The sequence below is a fragment of the Canis lupus genome, chromosome 36 (genome assembly GCF_003254725.2).
Source record: "Canis lupus dingo isolate Sandy chromosome 36, ASM325472v2, whole genome shotgun sequence".
In the NCBI taxonomy this organism is placed as follows: Eukaryota; Metazoa; Chordata; class Mammalia; order Carnivora; family Canidae; genus Canis; species Canis lupus.
The window spans coordinates 30,921,664-30,949,345 of record NC_064278.1 but is presented as its reverse complement, the minus strand read 5'-3'; the positions used below and the strand labels follow the sequence as shown (position 1 = coordinate 30,949,345).

At 39.4% G+C, this 27,682-nt stretch overlaps 1 long non-coding RNA gene across 3 annotated transcripts; it reads left to right on the top strand.

The window, feature by feature from the left end:
- The first annotated feature begins 9,180 nt into the window (after positions 1–9,180).
- LOC112668254 (uncharacterized) lies at positions 9,181–26,248 on the top strand. Of its 3 annotated transcripts, XR_007408715.1 has the most exons (6): positions 9,181–9,392; positions 10,334–10,487; positions 10,901–11,049; positions 11,249–12,832; positions 24,369–24,412; positions 25,507–26,248. It is a non-coding gene; the product is annotated as an uncharacterized LOC112668254 (long non-coding RNA). The 3 variants fall into 3 exon arrangements; XR_007408716.1 differs by lacking the exon at positions 10,334–10,487; XR_004803348.2 differs by lacking the exon at positions 11,249–12,832.
- The last annotated feature ends 1,434 nt before the right edge of the window (positions 26,249–27,682 follow it).

Genomic DNA, 27,682 nt, shown 5'->3' with positions numbered 1-27,682 from the left:
TTCCCTGGTCTCATGTAACCAAGGCAGTATGGTGATTATATGGTGTATGGTGATTATATTTGATGTGGCAGAGAATAGGGCACCACTGAACATCACAGAAGATTGGAGAATGAAAACGAAAGTTATATAAAACAATACAATTATACAATGAGGGATTAATGGATCTTTTTGTCTGAATGGCAAGCTGCAGTTGTCCCTTGAACACGTGGGAGGTAGGGGCCCTGCCCACCCATGCAGATGAATACCACATACAACTTGGCTCTTCCAGACAGTCTGCTATTGACTGGAAGCCTTACTAATAATGTAAACAGTCAATTAACATACATTTTATATGTTATGTATTATATACTGCATTCTTATGATAAAGTAAGGTAAAGAAAAATTATAGAAGAGAAATTACATCACAATACTGTGCTGCATTTGTGGGGAAAAAATCTTTGTATAAGAGGCCTGCATGGTTCAAATCTGCGTTATCCGAGGGTCAACTGTATTTGGGTTTAATGATAAAACAATAAGTGAATTGGAAATTTGAAGTCCATTTTGAGGGAACAAACACAAATGGATAGAAAAGGCAAAATATTATGAATATGGTTTTGTTCATGATGTGTATTTTTGAAAATGTTTTAGATTTTCCCTCCACAGACTTATTGGCTGATTAATTGATCCATTAGTCCCCTATTGTATTTCGCTAATATTTATGTGTTCCATCATGACTCCACTTGAGAGCCTCCATGAAGCTGCCTCTGAGACCCTGGAAATAAAGTAAGATGTCCTCTGGGAGTTGAATGATGAGAACACACATATTGGTTCAGAGAAGACATCTACAAAGCCATCTTAAGGACACTGGCTGTCTTTAAGACCAACATGGAGTAAAACCCAGATAAGCCAATCACAAGAGCCACTAATTAGGTAGAGAAACACAAAAAGAAGAAAGGAAAGTCAAGCCATAAAACACTGACAGTGTGCAACCCTATACTCTATAGGGAAGAGCTCATCTTAAGTTAGCTCACACTTTATCCTGTTGGTAAGGCCATATTTAATATCTTCTTAAAGGTACTTATTTTTATAATCTAAAGGCTAGAACTTGGCTCACAGATATGATTAACTTGGCTTGCTTAGAGGTTCCTTAAAAATATTACATTAGTTTCGTAATACTGCCATAATAATACATCACATATGTGGTGGCTTAAAGCAGCACAAATTTATTATCTTTTATTTCTGGAAACCAGAAGTCTGAAATGGGTCTTATTTGGCTAAAAACAGGTGTGGGTAGGCTTTATTCTTTTTGGCAGCTGTAGGGGACAATTGATTTCTTTATCTTCTCCAGCTTATGGAAGCCACCTGCATTATTTGTCTCAAGTCCCCTCTTCCATCTTAAAATCCAGAAATGTTGTACCTTCGAATATATCTCTGACTCTAACCCTTGCTTCGGTCATCACGTCTCTTTCCCTGCTTTTTCCTTTCTCTTAAGGACCTTTATGATTAAATTAGGCCCACTTGGATAATCTAGGATAGTCTCACCATCTCAGGATCTTAACTGAATCACACCTGCAAAATCCTTTTTTGTCAAGTAAGGTTATATTCTTATAGCTTCTGAGGGTTCATGGGTACAGTTGGGAAGCTGTTATTCTATTATAAATTCAAAGATCTATAAATATGAGGATAAATATTAATATTTAAAATTCCAGAGTTTCTTGAAAAAATAAAAGATCAGAGGAAGTCTCAAAGATGGCAACGTGGATCATTTCCGACTTTGCGCCCGGTCATAAGAGCAACCAAATCTGTTCAAGAATAAGATACCACTGAGAAAATCCTAGAACATGAAGGTGAAGCTGAAGCACCCTTAAGCTCCTCAGAGACCAAGGCAGACTGCATTAAAAGTAATAGAAGGGTCTACCTGTTAACTGCTTAGACCCTCCCCTCAGGACGATGCAACATCCTGTGGAGAAGTTTTCCCTGAGCCTCTGATTCCGCCAGTGAGTAAAGAGCAGCCAGGTGGGACAGCCAGCCTCCCCAGGATTGTGGGTCATTTTCTAGGAGCACTTATTCTGATCTCATATCATGGAGGTTTACAGGGGAATCTGCAGGGTCCAGGCACTGGCGCTCTGACTGTGATGGAGAAGCGGGAAAGTCTGGAAACAGCACACAGTTCTTGGCAGACTGAGCTCATAACTGAAGTGCCCAAGTAGTAATCCCAACCAGTGGCTTTGTTCATCTACGGAACTAAGTTGGGGGTGTATTCTGACCTGGGAACTTGGAAGGATGCCAGTCTGCCTGATTTGGATCCTCAGATGAGGAGTTTTGCACGCTCTAGCACCCTGTTTGCCCGCACGTGAGCAGGGTACTGAATTACAACCCCAGCCGCTGTAGAGTGCCTTCCAGCCCCATCCCCAGAAGGGCTAATGAAAACCTGAAAGCTGTGCACCCCAGGGTTGCTCAAGCCAAGAAAATCTCAGAGCAAAGCCAGTGGCCCCATCCAGTCAGGGAAGTTGGGATGCAAATTGGCTTGAGGTAAGATAAGAGCTTTGCTAGTTTTAGAGCTCTTCTCCCTCTGCACTCAGGCAGGGACTCTAATTTGTAACCCTGCTTATTGCTGACTATATCCTTCACCTATCTGAACAGGAAGCCTAATCATGGTTAGCTGGATGGTAAGCTGTATGGCCCACTCAACTGCCAAGTGCTTACAGTGGCACCTAAATAGAGAACACATTCTGTGGCTTCCCCTATCTGTAGAACAAACCTAAGTGGCCTAGCTTGACCAGGGAATTAAGTATACACTGGGGCCTGATTCAGGTCCCCAAACAATGAGTGTCTAGACCACAGGCCCTAGACGCTTGCTCTGTGAGTGCAGGGAAGCCAATTCATAATGTCATCTACCACTGAATAGGGTCCCAACTATATGTAAGCCTGACCAGAGAACTTGGGCAACTGCATAGCACATCCTGCAACCTCACTTGGGTAGGGACTTAAGCCAGCAGTCCAATCCAACTGTTTTCACCAAGTGGCACACCTCCCATCCTCATCCTTAGAACTCAAACAGTTGCCTTGCCCTAAATTGGTCCATAATAGAAGGTTCATCTTGCCCAAAGACATTATCAACAGACACACCCAGAAACCCAAACTGAGCTGGCTGGTGAAGAACTGCCTTTGCCAGAGCAAACCTGTAAAAGCCTAGAAGAGGAGCTCATTAATCAAATGAGCAGATACCAATGTAAAAAATCTAGGATCACAAAAAATCAGATTATTATGACACCACCAAAGGAAATTATTAAAACTCCAATAACTGACCCTAAGGAAATTATTATCTATGAAATGCGAACGAATTCTGAATCATTCTCTTAAGGAAGTTTAGGGAACTATAAGAAAACACAGGCAACTAAATGAAATTAAGAAAACAATGCATGAACAAAATGAGAAATTTGACAAGGAACTAGCAATCATAAAAAAAATAAATTCTGGGGTTGAACAATATAATAACTGAAAAATTCAACACAGAGTTTCAAAAGTAGAGTTGACCATGGAGAAGAATCAATGGCCTGGAGGGCGGGACACTGAAAATTACCCAGTCAGAAGAGCAGGAAAAAAGAGAGAGGAGAGGAAAGAGAATGAAAAAGAGGAGCCTGCTTCTCCCACTGCCTATGTCTCTGCCTCTCTCTGTGTGTCTCTCATGAATAAGTGAATAAAAACTTAAAAAAAAGAATGTAGCAAAAAAAACCCCACAAATACATAATCTGTTATTAGTTACACAATATAAAAAACATGTAAATTATAGCAGCAATAACCTAAAATATGACAGGAAGAAAGAAATAAATCAATAAATCTTTTTTAAAAAAGACAGGAAGAGAAGTAAGAGTGTCAAGTATATATATTCTACTGAAGTTGTGTTGTTGCCAGTTTAAAATAGAGTGCTACAAGTTTAAGATATTTCATGTAAGCCTCATAGAAACCACGAGGAAAAATCTGGCAGGAATTACACAAAATAGAACATAAGAGAGAAGTCAAAGCATACTGATACCAAAAGACATCAAAACACAGTAAAAGACAGTACGATAAGAAACAAGGGACAATGGATCTACAAAACAACTAGAGCAAATGTAAGTCCTTACCTGTCAATAATTTATAGATCAATGAATTGAGATCTCCAGTCAAAAGACATGGAAAGGTTAAAGGTTAACCACACGCATACACTAAAAACCAACAATAGGCTGCCTACAAGAGATTCATATTAGCCTTAAAGACACTCATAGACAGAATGGAGAGATGGAAAAGACATTTCAAGCAAATGGTGACCAAAAAAAAAATTCAATGCAATCCCTACCAGTATTCCAATGGCATTTTTTTAAAAGAAGTAGCGAAAAACAGTCCTAAAACTTACATGGGACCACAAAACCAACTAAAAAGACAAAGCAATCCTAATAAAGAACAACAAAACAGGACGTATCAGACTTTCTCATTTCAAGATATACTATAAAGCTATAGTCATCAATGCAGTATAGTACTGGCACAAAAAAGCAGAGAAATAGACCAGTAGAACAGAATTGAGAGCCCAGAAATAAACTCAAGCATACATATGGTGAACTAACATTTGACAAGGGAGGCTGGAATACTCAATGGAGGAAAAAAAAATAGCTTCTTCAATAGGTGGTGCTAGGACAGCTGGATATTCACTTAAAAAAGAATGAAACTGGACCTCTCTTATACCACTCACAAAAATTAACTTGAAATGGATTAAAACTTAATGCAAGACGTGAAATCATAAAACTTCTAGAAGAAAATATGACTTTGGTTTTGGTTATGATTTTTTTGGATATGATATCTAAAGCACAAACAACAAAGGGGAAAATAAACAAGTGGGACTACATCAAATTAAAAAGCTTCCGCACAACAAAAGAAACCGTCAACAAAATGAAAGAAAAAAAATTTATAGAATGGGAAAAAGTATTTGCAAACCATATGTATGATAAAGAATTACTATTTATTTTTATTTTTTTTTAAAGATTTTATTTATTTATTCATGATAGTCACACAGAGAGAGACAGAGAGGCAGAGACACAGGCAGAGGGAGAAGCAGGCTCCATGCACTGGGAGCCCGACGTGGGATTTGATCCCGGGTCTCCAGGATCGCGCCCTGGGCCAAAGGCAGGCGCCAAACCGCTGCGCCACCCAGGGATCCCCAAGAATTACTATTTAAAATATATAAAGAACTGATACAACTCAATAGCAAAATGTAAATAACCCAGTTCTCCAAAGAAGATATATGAAAAGCTAACAGGTACATGAAAAGATGCTCAACACCACTTGTCATTAGGAAAATGCAAATGAGAGGCTCAGTGGTTGAGTGTCTGCCTTCAGCTCAGGTCATGATCCCAGGGTCCTGGGATTGAGTCCCGAATCATACTCTCCACAGGGAGCCTGCTTCTCCCTCTGCCTATGTCTTTCTGCCTCTCTCTGTGTCTCTCATGAATAAATAAATGCTTAAAAGTATTTAAAAAAAAAAAAGCAAATGCAAATGCAAACCACAAAGAAATATCATCTCATACCTGTTGGAATGGCCATGGCCAAAAAGACAAGAGACAACAAATGCTGGTGTAGATACGGAGTAAAGGAAACTCTTGTTTACTATTGGTATGATTGTAAATTGGTACAGCCACTATGGAAAACCATATGGAGGATCCTCAAAAAATGAAAAATAGAGCTACAATATGATTCAGTAATTTCACTTCTAGGAATATATCCCAAGATAATGAAAATTCTAATTTGAAAAGATATCTGAACACCCATATTCATAGCAGTATTATTTATAGTAGTCAAAACATAGAAACAACTTAGTGTCTATCAAATGGATGAATGGATAAAAAAAGTTGTGAGATATATATAATATATATGCTATATTTTCATAATTTGTATATAAATTATACATGTATATAAAATGCAGCCATAAAAAATGAGAAAATCCTACCATTTGCAACAACGTGGATGGGACTTGAAGGCATTATGCTAAGTGACATAAGTCAGAAAGAGAAAGACAAAATACTGAGTGATCTCAGTTATAACTAGAACTCTCATAAACTATTGATAGACGTGTGAACTGGTATAACCACTTTAGAAAATGATTTTTCAATATTTAGTAAAACTGAATCTGTATCCTATGATCCAATAATTCCATTCCTTTGTGTATGCATTTAACATATTTTTACCAAAAGACATATCCAAGAATATTCATAGTAGCACTATTTGTAATTGCCCTGTGTTGGGCATTGCCAAGACCACCCCGCCATGTTTGATGATAGGCTAGAAGACTCATAGGACTCAACAAGCCCAGAGGCCTGCTCATCAGTGTAATATGTATAGCAAAAGGGTAACAATGTAAAGCAGAATCAGCATAGGGAAAAGCTTATGGGGTAAAGTCCTGAGGATCTTGGAAAGCTTCCAGAATCCTGTCCCAATGGAGTCACACAGGACATGCTTAATTCTTCCAACAAGAAGGTGTAACAACATCTGTGAAATACCGTCTTCCCAGGAACCTCTCTAGAGACTCAGTTCTCCAGGTTTTTGTTGGGGCCAGTCAAGTATGCAGCCTCTTCCTGGCATGTACCAGAATTCCAGAAAGAAAAGCAGATGTTCACATAAACCATATTGTTCTTATGAACAATTTGGGTACAATAAGCCTTTCTTAAAATTAGGGTGGTGGGAAATCTTCCAAAATCCAAGTTCTCAGCTACCAGCCAAGGGCCAGAGTGCCTGCAATCCTGTCTGAGAATAACGTCAGGTCTGCTATGTTAACTTGTTCCTGCACAAGCTCTAAACTGGAATTAATTCAAAAGTCTATCAACAGTAGAATGGAACAATGCATAAATACATTTTTGTGTATTTATACAATGGAATATTATATAACAATGAGAATTATAGTCCAAACTCTTATGCAATATAGATAAAACATAATGCTGAGCTAAGGACACCAAACATTGTATGTTTCTATTTGTATAAAGTTCAGAAATAAGTAAAATCGATCACCATAGTGATTGAAGTCACCTGGAGAAGTTATAACTGAAATAGGGGAGCTTCTGAGATCCTGGTACTGTTTTTGTTTTGTTTATTGATTTGAGTGCTGATTATATGTTCACTGCGTAAATATCCTTTGGGTCAGCACTTATAATTTGTGCTCTATTCTGTATTATGCTATATTTCAATAAAAACTTTACTTAGCATCAGTTTTTAAACTAAAAAAAAGGGCAGCCCTGTGGCTCAGATGGTTAGTGCCACCTTCAGCCCAGGGCGTGATACTGGAGACCTGGGATCGAGTCCCACATCGGGCTCCCTGCATGGAGCCTGCTTCTCCCTCTGCCTGTGTCTCTGCCTCTCTCTCTCTGTACCTCTCGTGAATAAATAAATAAAATCTTTAAAAAAATAAAAAAAATAAATCCTTTATATATTTAGGCAGAAAAAACAAGTTATTTTTTTTAAAAGGTTTCTGAGACTACTATTGTATAATATTAAAATAAATAAAACTTCTGTATAATTTTTAAACAATAAAATATGTATAATTTAGTGAATATTTATACCAGGTACTCTACTGAGTTGTGTTATATTGCTCTACTCTCTCCAGTATCATAGCCATTAGATATATGTGCTTACTGAGTGCTTGAAATGTGGCATGTCTGAATTTACATATGCCATATGTTTATCCTATAAATGTATATTATACCTGTATGGTATAAGTATAAAATATACACATTTTGAAGACAGTATAAAAAGAATATTTTTATGTTATTTACATATTGAAATGGCATTGTATTATTGAATATATTGGGTTAAGTAAAATATATTATTTAAATTAATATCTTTTTTTAAAAAAAAGATTTTGTTTATTTTAGAGAGAGAGTGTGTGTGTGCACGTGGGAGGCACAAGGGAAGGCACGAGGGAGAGAAAACCCTCGAGCAGATTCCCTGCTGAGCATGGACCCTGCTGTGGGGCTCAATCCCAGGACTCTGAGATCATGACCTGAGCTGAAATCAAGGATCGGCTGCTTAAGTGTCAGGGACCCCTATCTTTTTGTTTTTACCTTTTACATGTGAGTGCTAGAAAATTTAGAACTACATATGTGATCCATGTTATATCTCTACTAGAGAGCATTAATATCCACCATGTTATTAGTTTCTTACATCAAGCCTGAGAGATAATAGTCCCATTTTATAGATGAGAACACTGAGATGTAGAATATAAAGAAAAGGATATGTAATTTATAAAGATCACATAGCAAGTACTTAGTAGAGACAAAATTAAATATACATATTTCTAGGTCCTGGTTGTTCATCTCTGTGCTATACTCTCAGAAGATAGAGACATGCTACCTACCAGATTTTGGGGGGGAGAGTGAATTTGACTCAAGAATTCTATATCTCACTGAGATATAGAGATTATCCCCATATAGAGATATTATTCCCATATAAATGAAAAAAAGTGTTCTTATGTAACCAAAGGCTTAGGAAATACATTACTTACATATCAATCTTACCAAAATTTCCATCTAAACACTCATTTCAACTAGTTACAGAAATTGAATGAGGAATTCATGGTGTAAAAGGAGTGGTGATGGGTTTTGAGTCTATTTAAGCATAGAATTGAGTCTAATTATTATCATAAGTAGAACTATAAGAGATAAATATAATTCCTTGAATAAGATATTATAATTTTTAAATAATTTTTTTAAAAAATGTAACAGTAGTGATTTCAAAAAGCATAAAAGCAAAAACTACAGTGTTGTAGAGGGGTGGGATAAGGTCGAGGAAGTGTGTAATTCAATAATTTCTTCCTTCATTTCTGAACTTGATAAGCTGGCAACTATACTCTTAAAAAGTGTCATTAAAAGATATAAAAATAAACACTAATGGAACTAAAAACAGAATTCAAACTTACAATAAACTGAGAATAGGTATCGTTTTCTATGATATTATAGAAAACGTATGCCATAAAATAAAAGAGAGAAAAGAAATAAAATAGCACAGAATCAGAAATAAAACAGAATCTTTAAGATGACTGAAAGATCAAATATAGCTAAACCAATAATGAAATAAAATGAGATAAACTTATAAAGATTGAGTTGAAAGAAAGATTAAGAGCAGAAATATGACATAAACACATTTATTCTTAGAGTCTCTTTTCTTTTCTTTTTAAGATTTATTTATTTATTTCTTCACGAGGGACAGAGGCGCAGGAGGGAGGAGCAGCTCCAGGCAGGGCGCTGACCCAGGACCCGACCCCAGGTCCCCGGGTCCCCAGGAGCCCGCCCTGCGCCGCAGGCAGCACTAGGCCGCTGAGCCGCCCGGGCTGCCCCGGAGTTTACTTTCCAAATACAAGAATGAAGCTGCAGTATCGAGGGGATACAGGCGAGGTAGGAGCTGGCGCCGCGAGAGAATTCTAGAGACCTCCGCGGAGCTCATTAACGCCCGGGGGCAGGGCCGGGGGTGGGGGAGGGCAGGACCCGGGGCAGCACCGGGGGCGGGGGGGGGCAGGACCGGGGGCAGGGCCGGGGGCAGGACGGGGGGCAGGACGGCGGGGGGGCAGGACGGGGGGGGGCAGGACGGGGGGGGGGCAGGACCAGGGGCAGGACGTGGGGGCAGGACGGGGGGCTGGACCGGGGGCAGGACGGGGGGCAGGACGGGGGGGGGCAAGACGGGGGGGCAGGACGGGGGGGCTGGACGGGGGGCTGGACGGGGGCAGGACGGGGGCAGGACGTGGGGGCAGGACGGGGGGGCAGAACCGGGGGCAGGACGGGGGGCTGGACGGGTGGCGGGGGGGGGCAGGACGGCGTCAGGACCAGGGGCAGGGCCGGGGGCAGGACGGGGGCAGGGCCGGGGGCAGGACGGGGGCGGGGGGGGCAGGACCGGGGGCAGGGCCGGGGGCAGGACGGGGGCGGGGGGGGCAGGACCGGGGGCAGGGCCGGGGGCAGGACGGGGGCGGGGGCAGGACGGGGGCAGGACGGGGGCGGGGGGGGCAGGACCGGGGGCAGGACCGGGGGCAGGACGTGGGGGCGGGACGGGGGGCTGGACGGGGGCAGGAAGAGGCTGCCCCAGGCCTGGGCGGGGGCTGTGATATCCCCGGGAGCGGGCGGGGTTGGGGGGAGCAGACTCCCTAAGGGACTTTGGAAGCAGGTCCCAGGGCCTTGAGGGCTCAGGCACGGCGGGAACAGGTCGCCGATGTCCGGCTGGTGCCACCGGAGTCCGGAGGCCCTTCAGATGGATCCCGCGGGCCGCGTGCTTGGGGGTGTCGCCTGCACGGGGTCGGGGGCAGAGGCCAGGAAGTGTCTAACGGATTGCTTCGCTGTCCCCATAGGCTCACGGGGTCCTGGGCCGGGCTAGCATCGCCTTGGCCCCGAGCGCAGCGGGACCTCGGGGCAGCCGCGTCCCTGCGCGCGTCTGCAGGTCGTGCCCTGTCCCCTGCGGGTCCCGCCCCCTCCTCAGCGTCGGTTGTATGTAGTGGCTCCGAGGTATCTAATTCCACATGCTTTTCTCATTGCTACTCGTCGTAGTCCTTAGGGTCCCAAGCCTTGCGGACTACTTAATAGGCTGCTGTTCGTGGGCGAGCAGCAGGAGGAATTAGGGACGTGGTGCCTCGCGTTTGGTCGCCTCTCCAGCCTGTGACTACACGCAGTTCTGCTGTAGAGTGTGGCAACAGCTTTATTCTTAAATAGAAGCATTTAAAACACTTAATCTTTCCTAGATCTCAGCCTCTAATTACTTGGAAACAGAATGAGGGCTGTAAGAATAAAGGTGCAGGCACCAACAGGAAAACAATCATTTGTACACTCAGCTTAGGAATCCTGTATCTTTGATGTGGAGACTATTGTTTCTACATGTTTACTTTTGACTGAAATTTCTTGCTTTTTTTTTTTTTTTCGAGGTATTTCTGAAATAGCAAACCTGGTGTACCACAATCCAGCTGCGTGTTCTCTTACATTTCATGGATTCATCAGTCCTCCCGGGCGATCCAGCCTTGAAGGGGAAACCAAGCCTCCATAAGAGTCACACAAAAGACCGCATTTTCTTCAGGTGTGAGCCCATTCTCTAGAAGTGCAAATGCTCTTCCACTACCTACAGCTTTGCTCAGCAGGTGTTTTCCCCTCCACTTCGGGCCCAAATCCTCCCATCAACTACGAGCTAATCTCCTATTGTTTTTCTTGTGCTTTCCTTCCTGGTGGAAATGTTCCCTGTGCTCACAAGGGGACGTTTGTCATTCCTGCTCCTGCAGGACACTACTGTGGCCGGCTCCAGAGAGATTGCAGGTGCTCTGGGAGCTGAGCCCGTGCGGCTGCACCGGCCTCTACCGCTGGCTTTGCCACGGTTTACCTTCCAGCTGCTGCTGCTGTCTGATGCTGAGGGCGCTGATTCGGGACACATCCCCATCTTCTCTTACTGCGACCAAAGCCACTGGCTCCGTCTCCCACCACTGCTGAAGCGGTTGACAGCAATGTCTCTAATGCCTTGCATTTCCAATGGTATAAATATAGTTGATTTAGAGTTATTTGAACTTTACGATATTTGTTCACTCTTTTATTATAGCCTCTCCCTTTGAGGTGCAGGATGGAGTCAGGACTTTTTTTGGACAGGCAACATGATAACTCAGAATCAGCTATTTCTTACTCAAATAGCATATCCTTGACCCAAACCTCTGTCATTTAACTCATTCTTCTATTACAGATCAACTTTTTCTCAAAATAGTGTGGCACTGGCATGAAGACAGACATACAGACCCATGAAATAGAATAGAGAGCTCAGAAATAAACCCTTCCATATGTGATCAAATGATTTTTGACAGGAGTGCCAAGACCACTCACTGGGGGAAGGACAGTCTTTGCAACAAATCGTGTTAAGAAAACTGGATGTCCACAGGCAAAAAAATGAATTTGGACCCTTACCTCGTATCACATACAAAAATGAACTTGAAATGAATTAGAGACCTAACTGTAAGGGATACAGCTGTAAAACTCCTAGGGGAAAACACAGGGCAAAACAGGCATGACATTGGATTTGGCAATGACTCCTTAGATATGACACCAAAGGGACGCACAACAAAAGAAAAAAGACAAATAGGAATTCATGAAAATTAAAGTTTTTTGTGCACCAAAAAGTATCAACAGAAAAAAAAAAGATGCCCATTCACAAGGAATGGGAGAAAATATACCCAAATCATATATCTGATAAGAGATTAATATCCAGAATATGTAGACAACTCCTAAAACTCAGCAACAACAGAACAAACAACCCAACTCAAAGATGGGCTCGAATAGACATTTCTCCAAAAAAGATATACGGATGGCCAAGAAGCCCATGAAAAGACTCTCACTATCACTGATCATTAACGAAATGCAAATCAGAACTGTAATGACCTACCACCCCACAACCCATTAGGATGGTTACTATAAAAAAAACAAACAAACCAAAAAACAGAAAATAACAAATGTTGGTGAGGATGTGGAGAAATTTGAACACTTGTGCTATATTAGTAGGAACTAGTAATTTGGTGCAGCCACTATGGAAAACATATGGTGGTTCCTCAAAAAATTAAAAATAGAATTACCTATGATCCAGCAATTCTATTTCTGGGAATATAACCAAGATAACTGAAAGTGCAGTATCAAAGAGATATTTTTACACCCATATTAATTGCTGCCATATTCATAATAACTAAATTGTAGAAACAGCACAAGTGTCCATCTACAGAGAAAAATATAAGCAAAATGTGCTTTATACATAGAGTGGAATATTATTCAGCCTTTAAAAGGAAGGAAATGCAGAAATACACAAAATATGGATGAACCTGGAGGACATTGTGGTAAGTGACATAACCCAGTCAAAAAAAGACAAATACTGTCTGATGGGATACTTAAGAATGGTCAAAAATCATAGAAAAGTATAATATGGTTGCCAGGGGGTGGTGGGAGAGGGAAAAAGGTGAGTTATTGTTTAATGAACGTAGAGTTTCAGTTTTACCAGATGAAAAAGCTGTGCAGATGGATGGTGATGATGATTTCACAGAACTTGAATGTACTTACTACCACATAACTGTACACTTTAAAATGGTTGAAGTGGTAAATTTAATTGTAGTGTGCTTTTATCATAATAAAAATATTGAAAAAAGAAATCATCAAACAAACTAGAAGACCCATTTAGCCAGGGAGTCAGCGGTTCTGTGGGCGCCGGTGGGCACCCACGTCAACGTGTGCTGGCTATCAGAAATGCAATTTTGCAGAAGTGTTTTTTATTCTTTGTCTTTGTTTTTTACAAAGTGCACAGTTTTTAGAGAAGGAATCAAAAGTTTTGACTGGATGACAGTCTCAAGTTTTTAAAAGCTCACCTTTCAGAAGGGGCTCTTTTTTCTCTTTCTTCACTCTATCCTCTTATGTTCTTATTCTTTCTGGTAGAGTTGTTATTCCTTTACCTCTGTTAGGATGATTATTAATCATCTGTTGTAAAAGTGGCAAAAAGCATATAACATGAGATCTACCCTCTTAAATCTTCAATCCAGAAGTTCAGTGTTGTTAACCATAAGCACAGAGTGTTAGTGGAGTGGGCTGGGCTCCTGTTGCCTCCCCAAGGAGAGGCCAGGGCCCCGGAGTTTCCTCGCCAGGGAACCATGGCAAGACAGGCCACCGGTTTTCCAGCTGGCTTCCCTGTGGTGTGTGCTCCGGAGAGCAGGAGCCTCTTCTGTCTGGATTTCTCCTGCAGAGAACTGCTCCACATACTGTGGAATCAGGATTCTGGAGGAGGAAAGAGGGTCTGGGGCGTCCTGTGCCACCAACCTGCTGGCACTCCTCCCCGATCATTCCACCGCTTACTATGGCCCTTGTCACCTACGTGTGCTTTCGTGGTTTGAGGACTCGGAAGCGTGATTGCCGTGCTCTGGGCTTTTTATCTGCCCGAGAGGACACAGCTAAGACATACAGACCTGAAGATGGACACTTTTAAACCCTTTTACTGCATTAACAACTATCCTCAGTGTTTACACAATGATATTTTTCCCAAAAACATTATAGACACGTTACTATTGTTTTCCTAAGCTTATAGAGGAGGGAACTTACACAGAGAGAAAATATTTAACTTGCCCCAAATCATGCTCTTTATTAGTAGAACTGGGAATTAAAGCAGGCAGTTTAACTCCAGAGCCTGTGCCCTAGAGACCAGACAGGGTAATTGTTGCACTTGTGTGACAACTCAGTGGTTGTTCTAGAAGGAGAAAACAATAGGAAAAAACAAAACAATACAATAATATAAAAATAAAAATAAAAAAACCTCTGTAAAATCCCCAAAATTCAGTGTCCAACTTGGAACATGCATTATATGTGAAGGGGTTTGGGTTGCTATTTGTTTTTGCTGTTATTGCTGTTTTTTTTTTTTTTAAGATTTTATTTATTTATTTATTTATTTATTTATTTATTTATTTATTTATTTATTTATGGATCGCAGTGGGGAGGGGTCGAGAGAGAAAGAATCTCAAGTGGACTGTGCTGAGCGCAGAGCCCAACACAGGGCTCAGTCTCACAACCCTGAGATCATGATCTGAGCTGAAATCAAGTGTCGGATGCTGAACTAACTGAGCCACCCAGGCGCCCCACTCTGGCTCTGTTTTTAAACAGTTAATTATTTTTATTTTTCATAGTTGAAAAATATTTTTTGGGCAGCCCGGTTGGCTCAGTGGTTTAGCGCCACCTTCAGCCCAGGGCCTGATCCTGGAGACCCGGGATCGAGTCCCACTTCGGGCTCCCTGCATGGAGCCTGCTTCTCCCTCTGCCTGTGTCTCTGCCTCTCTCTCTCTCTCTGTCTGTCATAAATAAATAAAAAAATCTAAAAAAAAAAAAAAGAAAGAAAAAGAAAGAAAAGTATTTTTTGTTTAAAAATGATTCTTTTCAAAACATTCATTGTGTTCTCTTGGTTGTAAATTGGAAAAAAAAAAAGTAGCAGCTCTATCTTCTAGCAACTGATGCTTTGCCAAATTCAAATACAGATTTCCCTGAGAGCCTGTGGTAATTAACATGTAGTAAAATTTTTTTTTAGGTTGAAACCATATTAGAGAGTGCTTTTCAAGATAGGAGAGGTTTTTATCCTTTTGGGTCAGATTGTCATAACCGTTTTTCTTGATTTTTAACCTCCTCCTGGAACTGCTCCTGTTAACACCAGTGGTCCCCAGAAGCCAGGCCGCTGCCCCCTCGTCTGCTCTGCCCCAGAGCAGCCCAGGCTTCTGGATCCCAGAGTCCTCTGGTCATTATTCCCACCTTTTCCTGATTCTCTGTGAAGATAGCTGAAGGTCAAACTTGAGCTGCTGGTATGTACAGTGAAGTGTTTGTTCAGCTCAATTGTCCTCCAGGAGGTTTTAGCATTTATATCTCCATCATATTTCTGTATTATCCCAACATGGTCAGTAATATTTATGAAAATATTTGTCAGTTTTATAACTTCAGAATGCTATAATTATTTTTTAAAGATTTATTTATTTATTCCTGAGAGACACAGAGAGAGAGGCAGAGACCCAGGCAGAGGGAGCAGCAGGCTCCATGCAGGGAGCCCGATGCGGGACTTGATCCCAGGACCCCAGGGTCACGACCTGGGCCAAAGGCAGACAACCACTGAGCCCCCCAGGAGCCCCTCTATAATTATTTTGATACTCATTGAGGTTGAATTTCCATTTACTTGTATTCTTTTGTGACATGCCTGTTTGTAACTTTTGTCTACTTTTCTGTTAAAACTTGTTTTTTGATTTCTAAGGATTCTTAGCAAATCAAATATATTAACTCTTTACCCTTTCAAATAATTTTCAAATATTTCCCCACAACTCTAAATTTCTCTCACTTCGAGTTATAGTTTTTGGGTGCATATATGGTTTTAATTTTTCAAGTTGAAAAAATTATGGTATTATGCTTAGAGTAGCTCATACTTCAAGCTTATATTTTTAAATATAAAGAGACGCAGAGAGAGACGCAGAGAGAGACACAGAGAGAGAGGCAGAGACACAGGCAGAGGGAGAAGCAGGCTCCATGCAGGGAGCCTGACGTGGGACTCGATCCCGGGTCTCCAGGATCAGGCCCTGGGCTGAAGGCGGTGCCAAACTGCTGAGCTACCCGGGCTGCCCTATTTTGTAGCTTTTAAAAAATGGATTCTTCCCTTATATTTTATCTATCTCCCATTTTATACTTTATCTCATCTAAATTGTAAGGATGACTAACTTCTGGGAAGATTGCATTGTATGAGCTAGAGAGCTCATTTTATTTTTTACGTCAGGGACCCCAATGCCATTTATTTTTCTTGAATAGCTTTGATTTCTGTACCTTCTCATTAAGGAAGAAAATGACTTTTGGTTGTGGTTGTTTTGATGTATGATATTCTCTGAGCATTTTGGTTTAAATTTTATTCTCAACGCCTGTGCCTTACCCCTTTAGGGGACTGGCAGTTACTTCATGAGATAGATCTTCCATCTTATTCCTTTTCTCTCCTAGCTCTACTTGGTACCAATTTTCCTTGCTTTTAATTCTCATTTTTTAATTTCATTTTCATGTTATTTTCCTCAGTGGCACAATGAGATAGCATTTTTGGTGAACTTTTTATGGGAGTATAATATATATACAGAAAAGTATGCACATATTTTGTGTATAACACACACTGGATTTTCTCAAAGTGAACAAACCCATGTAGTTAGGACCCCAATATGGGAACAGGGTCTTGTGGACAACCCAGAAAGCCCCCTTTACAAACACCCAATAAGTATCTTTCCTCCTCCTTCATGTTAACTATTATTCTGATTTCTCACACCACAGATTAATTTTTCCTGAGTTTGAATTTTAAATAGAAATATAGGGCAGCCCCAGTGGCCCAGCGGTTTAGCACTGCCTGCAGCCCGGGGCATGATCCTGGGGTCCCCAGATCGAGTCCCATGTCGGGCTTCCTGCATGGAGCCTGCTTTTCCCTCTGCCTCTCTCTTTCTGTGTTGCTCATGAATAAATAAATTAAATCTTAAAAAAAAAAAGAAATATATGCAGTATGTACCAACACCATAATATTGGCTTTCTTTGCTCAACATTATGTTTATAATATTTTTGCATAATTGCACATAATTGTAGATCATTCTCACTGCTATGTGATCTTAGCCATAAATTTACTTGTCCATTCTATTATTGTTACACATTTGGATGGTTAATGATTATTGACTATTAGGAATAGTTCGACCATGAATATTCTTATATGTGTCTTTTGAAGACCACATACACATCATTACAACCTGATTAGCTTTTTTTAAATTATTTTTTTTAGATTTCCTGGCTTATTTCTGACCTACTGACTGCCTATGTTGTTCTAGCATTCACAGAAATCCAGCGATGGAAAACCCATATCTGAATTTTGAAAAACAGGAACTATGGATTAGGCAAGCGTAGGCCAACCTGGTTATATGCCTATAACACTGTTCAAACATATAGTTTTGTTGCACTAAATCTTGTGTGTTATGCAGTCTGGATGAGGAAATACTTTAAATTTGGATGAGAAAAGAATCTTTTCCAAGATGGCTTCATTTGGAAGTTGTTTTGGTGGAGGTTTCTTATGTGCTAAGCATTTGGAGAAATTTCTTTTCTAACGAACACAAGCTAGTAAGATATTTTAGTATAAAACTAATTCATACAGGAGCCTATTTTAGCTGGGCTCACATAGAGAAAACCCAGATATTTGTTCTTTTTGACTAAAATTTAGTATGTATTTATTTATAGTCCCTCAATGTTATCCGTGGGTTATTCTGACATACATCCTGGGAAATCTCATGCTGGGTGAGTGAGAATTTCTCAGCACAGGAGCCTAGAACAGTCTCATGTGAAGCATCTCTCAAGACCAGTGCTGACTTACTCTTGTGCCGATACCTGCTTTTCATGTGCTCAGTGATGTTCTGCGTTCAGCCTGCGGCCGACTATACCACTAGGATTCTGGGAGGCTTTCTACTGGGCACCGGCTATTTCCTTTCCTAAACTACAAACACAACTGCCCCTTCTGTGGAGGGAAACAGACAGGTTTGCCTTGGCCAAAGTCTGATGGCCCAGAATCAAGCCCTTAAGTGCTTTTTCAAGTGCCCAGTCTAGGTTCTCTGAGGATTAGTCTGTTTGGTAGCCCAAGAAGGAAATTACCCAGTCGTTTCTGTTCTGGCATTTACCAGAACACAGATGTTTCTTTTGATTTTGTGGGAGAACAAACTTGAACTGGCACTTTTCCTGGGTAGGAGGATACAACTGGTAGGAGATATAAAATATTTTTTATTGACCTAGATGTCTTAGAGAATATATTATGAAAATGATACTTAATTAACTTTTATCCATCAAATGTCCCTTTTCCATTTCACATAATAGAGGAATTAGAAACTCCCACAAAAACGCTAGCAAAAACTTGAAATTTACAGGTATCTATTCCAATGTTTTTTAATATGTGGGCCATAACCCTAATCCTATTAATTGGAATCTTTGGGAAAGGGCCTATGGGTTTCCAATTTTATCAGTTATCTCAGGTAATTCTAATATATACTAACATATGAAGATATATGGCTTAAACTCCAAAGCACACTCAGCTGAATTTACTCTACTAGTTAGAATCTGTTTGAGAATAAGAGGAAATTTAAATGACAACAAAATGATACTGATTTAGTTGGATCTGTTGACATAGTTAAGCATTATTGTAAGTGTTTAATTCTAGTAATAACCTTGAATTTTTTTTCAAGACCTCAGGGTTATAACTTAGAATGGATTCAAGATGTGGTGTAACTATCTCATAACACATTCATATTTCAGAAGGTAAATACCCTTCACTTTGGGTCTTGAATAGATCCACATTATAGAATATTCCATTCTGTAAACAATAAGGTTATGGTGGACACGTGGGGACATAGAGATAAGCTGCCCAGGTCTCCCTCCAGGACAAGCCTTATTGCCTAGCAACATTAATTTGTCAAATTTTAGTCCAACTTTTATAACATTACCATGCACTATTCTTCACTCCTGTTACCATTAGAGGAGCAGATAAGGAGAGAAAAGAATGAAAAAATAATTTTTTTTCAGGGTCATGATCTGTTAAAACGGGAGGGAATCCCTGTCTACAAGAGTTAAGAGGGGCTCATGTCTAAAATCCATGTGCCTTCTTTTTTTAGCAACCTAAATGTAAGCTTATCTAATTACATTTCTTGAATAAGTATCTTTTAAAAAGCAGTTCTAGGGACGCCTGGGTAGCTCAGCGGTTGAGTGTCTGCCTTTGGCCCAGGGCCTGATCCTGGGGTACTGGGATTGAGTCCTGCATCGGACTTCCTGCAGGGAGCCTGCTTCTCCCTCTGGCTGTGTCTCTGTCTCTCTCGCTGTGTCTCTCATGGATAAATAAATAAAATCTTAAAAAAAAAAAGTTCTAACATGTTTAGATATAGACTTCATATGTTACTTGTGCTCTAAGTATTAATGTTAGCATGACTATAATTTTTTTTTTTTTAACATTTCTTTCCTTCCTCCTACTTCCTACCCTGAGGATTTAAGTTCCTATGTCTCTGTGAAAGATAAGATCTTAATTACATCCTGGTCAGCAAAATAGAAACCGAGCTTTACTACCACTACTAGATACTATACTCTAGGTTTTCTGTTTTAAAAAAAAGAATAACATCTCTTGGCTATTTAAGATAACTTTTAGATTGCACCAAATGCATAATCATCCACAAATTGAACTTCAAACTGGTTTATGCTGTAATTATATATATATATTTTTTTTAAGATTTTATTTATTCATTCATGAGAGACACAGAGAGAGAGGCAAAGACACAGGCAGAGGGAGAAGCAGGCTCCATGCAGGGAGCCTGACGTGGGACTTGATCCCGGGTCTCCAGGATCAGGCCCTGGGCTGAAGGCGGCGCTAAACTGCTGAGCCACCCGGGCTGCCCTGTAATTATTTTTTTTTTAATAATTTAGAGTGTTTAAGGCTTTGAGTATTACTTTATTATCTCCATTTTGATTTCTATTGAGCTGTAGTATAACAGTACTTTGCTTTTTCTAACTGTGCAAAAGTGAATTTATGGATTTTATATTTTTAGTTGCAATTTTAGGAAGGCTTTTATAAGTTTCTATGTATTCATTTACTCATTCATCCAACAACTTATTTTAGAGTACTGACTCTGGGTCAACCACTCTTCTTTGTACTGGGACTGCAACAGTGAACAAAACTGGTAAAAAACCCTGACCTCATAGAACTGTCTTGTAGAGGGAGGAGATAGGCAATGAAAATGGCAAATATGAACAAAAATTCAAAAGAAATCATTGTTATGGGGGGAAAAAGAGTAATGTAAGAGGGGAGGGAAGGGTTGGGTGATAATCTTCATGCTTCTGATCTTGTTTACATACCACAGAGCATCAGAAATAACATTGGGATGCTAAATATTATTTACATCAGTTCTTTTGCTTTACTGTAGCGACCAGTGTTTTGTTTCTTAATTTATAACAAGGATTACTGATATGTTTCCAGAATCCACTGAATTTAAAATCATCTGAAAATATGTCCTTATTTGGGATCCCTGTGTGGTTGAGTGGTTTAGCTCCTGCCTTTGGCCCAGGGCATGATCCTGGAGTCCCAGGATCGATTTCTGTATCAGGCTCCCTCCCTTGAGCCTGCTTTTCCCTCTGCCTGTGTCTCTGCCTCTCTCTGTGTGTCTCTCATGAATAAATAAATAAAATCTTTTTAAAAAAAAAAAGTCCTTATTTGAAATAGTCTCTTTGGAATGTATAGCTAAGTGAAAAAAAATATTTTTTGAGAGAAAAAGAGAGGTGGGGGAGGAGCAGAGGAAGAAGCAGAGAGGGAATCCTAAACAGGCTCCACCCCCAACATGTGAGCCCAATGCAGGGCTCATCTCACAACCCTGAGATCATGACCTGAGCTGAAATCAAGAGTTGGATGCTTAACTGACTGAGTCACCCAAGCACCCATAGCTAAGTGAGATTTAATTAAAAAAAAACAAAAAACAAAAAACAGAGACTGGGGTGCCTGGCTGCATCTGCTTTCAGCTCAGGTCATGATCCTGGGGTCCTGGAATCGAGCCCCACAGTCAGGCTTCCTGTTCAGCGGGGAGTCTGCTTCTCCCTCTCCTGCGTTTCCCCCTGCTCATGCTCTCTCATTCTCAAATACATAAAATCTTTTAAAAAAATAATAAAAAGACAGAGACTGAAAGTTGTCTGTATTGATTTATGTGAGAGCAGTTGGCATATTAAACCCCAGTAGAAAATTAGCACTTGCCTTTTTTAAGTTCACCGAATTTATGTTGCAGTTATAAATTTAAAATGCAATTAAAATAATTTGTGTTCTCTCACCAAAGAAGTCTCACTAAGAAAGAAATCTTAGTGAGAAATTTTCTCATTACATCATTAAGAGCTAGGAAAACAACTTAGACTTCTGAGAATCTTTACATACTTAAAATGAAAAAGGAGAAAATTGGGCAACTGAAGTTATCTTTAAAGTATTGCAATAAGATCTTAACACAACATCCGGCAGATGGACATCATGTTGGTCGGCCTAGGTCCCCCTCCAGAAGACTCGTTGCCCAGCTGTCAGCAACTGCAAGGTGGGCTTCCACTGCAGAGCATCTCCCTACCTGAAGTCACCTCCTTCTTGTGGCAGCCCACAGCTCGTGACAGCCAGGCAGTCTACCATTTCTGCTCCACATGGGCTGTGGGACGCCATGTTCAAAACTTACTACAAAGTTCGAGAAGATGGCAGGATAATGAGCAAGCATGGGGTACTTCTAGGTGTGGAGCCCATTGCACCTACACAGGTCACATGTGTGTAAAGCTGGCGCTGGCTCCACAGAATCCCGTGTGCTTGGCCAAGGCATTGTTGGGCTTAAAATCGCATTGCAGTTCAACCTGGATGCCAAACCCATTGTTGTGTAACCAAGCAAATACTTTTTTCTAAAAAATTTAAACTATACTTTGCTGGTTCACCCGTAGCTCTAAGTACCATGTTGTGAAAGCTCTGCTATCCATCATGCTGTTTTATATGTCATATCCAAACGCTTTATAGTATAATCTCCACCTTCCTACTTAAGTCATCATGAATATGATGCTTTTATTCATCCATTTCATTTTTGCCCTTACACAGAGGTACATTCTTACTTGATTTGAGAGACTTCTATAAGAAAAAGACTAGGAAATTACAAATACAAATTTGGTATGTGAATTAATATTTCCTTAAAATAAGAAAACAAATAATAATAAATATGTATACAAAAACTTGACAAATGCCATATATGTAGGAGTTTTCTGACTGAATTTTTAAAAAGAATTTATTGATTTATTCATGAGAGACACAGAGAGAGAGGCAGAAACACAGGCAGAGGGAGAAGCAGGCTCCATGCAGGGAGCCCGAAGCAGAACTCGATCTCAGGACCCTGGGATCATGACCTGAGCCAAAGGCAGATGCTCAACCCCTGAGCCACCCGTGTGCTCCTTTCTGACTGAATTTTAACCAATTTTTTTTTAAGTCAGTATTTTTGGCTTCTTCTAGGATACTTCCCTCCTGTTGTATTTGAATTTTGGTATGATAAATCATTGTGAAAAATATATAAAACTAACTTAAAACCATAAGAAAGAGCAATTTAAGTGCATCTTTATGTTGCTGTTCTTTTGTTTTGAGCTATGCTATTGTACTTTATACATGTGTATGTGCACACATACACAGTGGTTTTGTTACTGGAATACTAACTTTCTCAAACAATTTTTCTGCATTGGTGGAATTTTGCCTTTTGTTTGCTCCAGACTGTCAGAATAAGGTGAGATAGATATACTAAAATATAATCCAATACATTGAAATGCATGTAGAACAAGCATTTCACAATTTGAAGTACTTTCTGTTTTTACTACTGCTATGGGTTGTGTCCTACAGAGGTAACTGACAATTCCATTTCATGTACTTCCCACCAAAAACAAAACAAAACAAAACAAATGTATTATCTGTTCACAATTGTGTTCCTTGAATTATCAAACATATTGCTGAGAGGAGAGAACTTCCACTTTCACTATGCATAAGTGAGTCCTAATACCCCAATTCAATTTTACACAGCTGATGATTGGAAGAATTTTCCAGGCTAGTTTCTGGTTTTATACATTTCAAATCTTGTATTTTCTCCACTACCTACCAGTTTATGTTTATGTTTATTTATTTATTTTTTTTTTGTGGGTTTTTGTGCAAGGCACCAGAGGACATGTTCATGTTAATATATACATTCTAGCCCTGAGGCTTTATGTTACTTTGCTGGGCCAGTCAGCCAATAGGTAGGAGTGTCTCTTGAGGTCATTCCTATACTGGGCCTGCTAGCAATATCTTCACTATGTGGAAGGGACTGTGAACCAAATAAATATCTCCCACTAAATCAACAATAAATGTATCCCCAACATAGCTTCTTAGTTGGATTCCCAAAATGCCTGTGGCTGCTCCAACACTTCTGGAGCATAATGGAAAGTGTGACAAAGAAGTCAGCATGGAAACTGATCTTTATTGATTACAGTTAAAATGTTTTATTTTTTGCAGATTTTGCAAAAAATATGATTGTGTGCATACATTGTCATTGCACATACCAGAATTCAGAAGAGTAAACCTACTCTTACTCTGATTGCAGACTTGATCCTCTCTAAGGAATTTCTCACCTCCACTGTTGATGTCTTTCTATGACACTAAGATGCTGATGCTCTTCTTACTTGAGGAAGTAAATAAATGAATGCAAAGACTGTACGGAGCTATTCAATATTATTTGTAACCAATGAGTCTTTATTCATAAATAATGAACCCGTATTATTTTCTCTAAGAATTATTTCATTAGGGATGGCTGGGTGGCTCAGTGGTTAAGCGTCTGCCTTCAGCCCAGGGCCTGATCCTGGGATCCCAGGATCGAGTCCCACGTCGGGCTCCCTACATGGAGCCTGCTTCTCCCTCTGCCTGTGTCTCTGCCTCTCTCTCTCTGTCTCTCATGAATGAAAAAATAAATCTTAAAAAAAAAGAATTATTTCATTAAATCCGGCTGGTCCAACACTATATTGTTGCATGGATACTTGCTGTTGCCTTCCCCTCCTTCCTTCCTTTTTGTACTCTTTCAAAGTAAATGTTTGCAATTTCTTCGTGTTGGTCCTCATTGATCAATGAAGTCTTCATGGATCTGTCCCTACCATTTTCTTCAGCAAATTTAGATTTTATGAGATCCATTCAGTAATTTAAAAAGGTACATTTTTGAGTATACAGAATATATATACAATTTTAAAGGTTCGAAGTATTACTGAGCTTATTTTTTCCTTAATAACATTCTGAGGTAGTATTACCATTTTCTCTCTTTGAAGGAATGGAGACTGAGAAAACCCAGATGCCCAATGACACGCAACTAGTAAGTAACAATGTTCAGAATTAGAATTTAGAGCCACTTGACTCCAAAGTTTGTGATCTTAAACATTTTATACTATTTTTTCTTCAGAATCCTGCTGTCCTCCAATGTGACTTATTTAATCTGATTAATACATCGAAGTGATAAATACAACCTCTACTGTAACACTAATAACATTATAGTATTTTTTGTTCGTTTACATATTAGGTTGTAAGATCTCAAGGCAGCAGGAATTGGTTTCTTTCATCTTTGAATTCTCATCTTCTAGCATCTAGAGAAAAGAACACTGAATAAATAAGTGAGTTAGTGAATTGCTGAATGAATCTAACAACAAACAGAAGAGATTAGTGACTCCTACTCAAAGGGGTCACATTATCTATAGAGAAGTTTTAAAAACTGAACTGAAAGTTGGTCTGCTTTATGTTATCAGCCTCGACTGTCAATTCTAAACAATGTCAAAGACAGAATAATCCTCTCCACCTAGGTGGGTCCCTCTCACTGGCCCTCCCCTTCCAAGCAATGGACCTCAAAACAGGCCACTGGATTTTTCAGTGAATACGTTCTGGCAGCTATTTGGGGATCATCTTATCTTGAGGCATCAGATACCCCCAGGCCTCCCTTGACTTTCTCTTGCACTGCTTCCATCCCCCGCAGGTTTGAGGCTGTTGGTGGTTTGTCTCCACATACTTGTATATTGCCATCTAGTTTTGTCGAAAATGTTGTCCGTGGCTCTTTAGTTTTCTCTCTAGCTCTTACCTCCATGTTTATGTCAGTTTCCTGGAAGACCCAAAAACTATGCTGTTTCTACTTGTGTCATTTTCTCAGGATCTTCCTGGGTACTTTCATTTTTAATCTTTGTCAGTATGAAACGTGAGTTCATGGAACCTCAGTGTTTTTAACTTTTCATTACTTGATTTTTAGTAAACCTAGTAATGATTTTCTTATAGTAGTTATTTATGGTTGGTCTTTTTTTTTTTTTTTTTTAGTAGCCTGTTTATAGTTTTGCCCATTTTTCTATTTAGAGTCTGCCTTTTTCTTAACGATATGTTAAGAACCCCTTCTTCTTCTTTTTTTTTTTTTTTTTTTTTTTTTTTAAGATTTTATTTATTTGACACAGAGAGAGAGAGAGAACAGCAGGGAGAATGGCAGACATAAGAAGGAGAAGTGAGCTCCCTGTTCAGCAAGGAACCCAGTGTGGGCCTCCATTCCAGGGCCCTCGGATCATGCCCTGAGCGGAAGGCAGACGCTTACGACTGAGCCACCAAGGCGCCCCTGTAAGAACTCTTCTTAAGATATAAATTTTAATTCTTTGTCTATCACACTTTATAGTAACAACAACAATATTTAACGGTGTGGCATTTGTCATCTAAATTTATTTTGACATAACATAGTTTTGAACTTTCACTGAATCAATTTCTCAGTATTTTTTCTATGTTTTTGGTTATATTTAGAAAGACCCACCCACTGGTTGTTGAAGACTTTAATAAGTTTTTCATTCAGTTAATGTCACTACAGAACAAAGAACAATGAAGTCTTGGAAAGCAGCACATTGTCTTAATATGAAATGATACCAACGTTGTTTCCATTTATAGATGATCTCTACATGCTCTGATCTATTAATAAATAAGTAAGATTTGTGCAGTGACTTATAATTTAAAGACTTCTTTCACTTATATAATTTGGGCCTCACAATAAATCATGTACTTAGAAAAATAACTGCCTAAAGTCAGCAAGCATTCTTTTCCAAGTAAATTCTGCCTAATTTTGAATCTTTCTTGTTGTTAAGGGATCTGAAGATCAGCAACCACAGTAAAAAAAAAAAAAAAAAAAAAAAAAAAACATCATGAACAAACCAGTTAGCAGACATTTGCCAGGAAATGGATTGTTTGCAGATTACTTGGCATAGATCCCCATAAAGAAGCAAATCTGTTCCCACCTCTTTACTCTACTTTTCCTGCCTGCTCTGTTCCAAAGAAGCAAATGTTTAGATAAATTCGAATCATCCAAACTAGGAGTTTATATTAATCTGAACAAGATAAGTTATAAAAACCAGGTGATATTCAAATATTACCCATTTTTTCTATAGTTGATATTTACATTTAAAAAAATATCACCAAAGTTTTTTTTTTTTTTTTTTTTAGGGTTTTCTCTGTTTGGAATTAAGTTACAAGTTTAAAAAAGCCAAAAATATTTTTATGTGATTTGGGGAATTATTTCTTGAATGGATTTTTTTTTTTTTTTAAGTCTTTTTAAGTCAAAGTTAGCTCCTATGATGCTGCAATTCTGGTGAGTCAGAAACAAACCATATTTGGACTTTCAACTTTCCACTTTCAATGGCTTCCTCTGTTTTTTTTTTTTTTTTTTTTTTTTCATGCTCAACAAATGTAAAATATTTTAATCAAGTGGAAACAGATGAAAATGTGACTCATTCTACTCGGCTAAGGGATTGGTTTGCTGATGTCATCCTAGTCTCTGTTGCCAAATTATCCTAAGACGTGTGATCAGTCTAAGGAATCCTGCATTTTGGTGTAGGAACTAAAGCATTTTGTTCTAAAATGTTTTTATCTCCCATTTCCCTCTACTTCATATTTCCTTTAAAAATAAAAAAAAAACCAACTCTTGAATTGTTTCATACTTTTCTTGTGTGTCATACCACATACATTTCCTTTCATTCTTTGTGCCTCCACTCTACTACTTTTAATATATGTTTCTTCTGAAGACTGTTTGCTATTCTTTATGTAGAAAAAACAGTCATAAGATTTATAGCTTGAAAACTCCACTCACTCTGGAGTCTCCCTTTCAGGTCAGGCATTAAACATCTGCTTTCATGTCTTTATTGAGCATCTTTGTTCTGAGAGCTCTGAAATCTGCATCTTTATGTCAACCTTTTAAATGAGCTAACTCAACTTCCGCTTTCAACTGATAACACTCTTCACATGTCCCACGGGCACTTTTAGTTAAAATATTCAAAACTTAATTAATTATTCATTCTCAGCACCCAAGGTTGATCTTTAAAAAGATTTCCATTACCATTAATAGCTTTATCATCCACTCAGTCACAGAAGTATGTCTTTGAATTTTTTTTTTACGGCTCCCTCTCTATGACATTTCCTGTTGAACTAGTGTTCAAATACTGTTGCTTCTTTTTCAGAAATAATTAAAGTATTCAACCCTTTTTCAGTTGTTAAAAGGAAGGACTTCGGAACCAGAAAACTGGGGTTTATTTTATTTATTTATTTATTTTGAAAACTGGGGTTTAAATCTTGTCTTCAC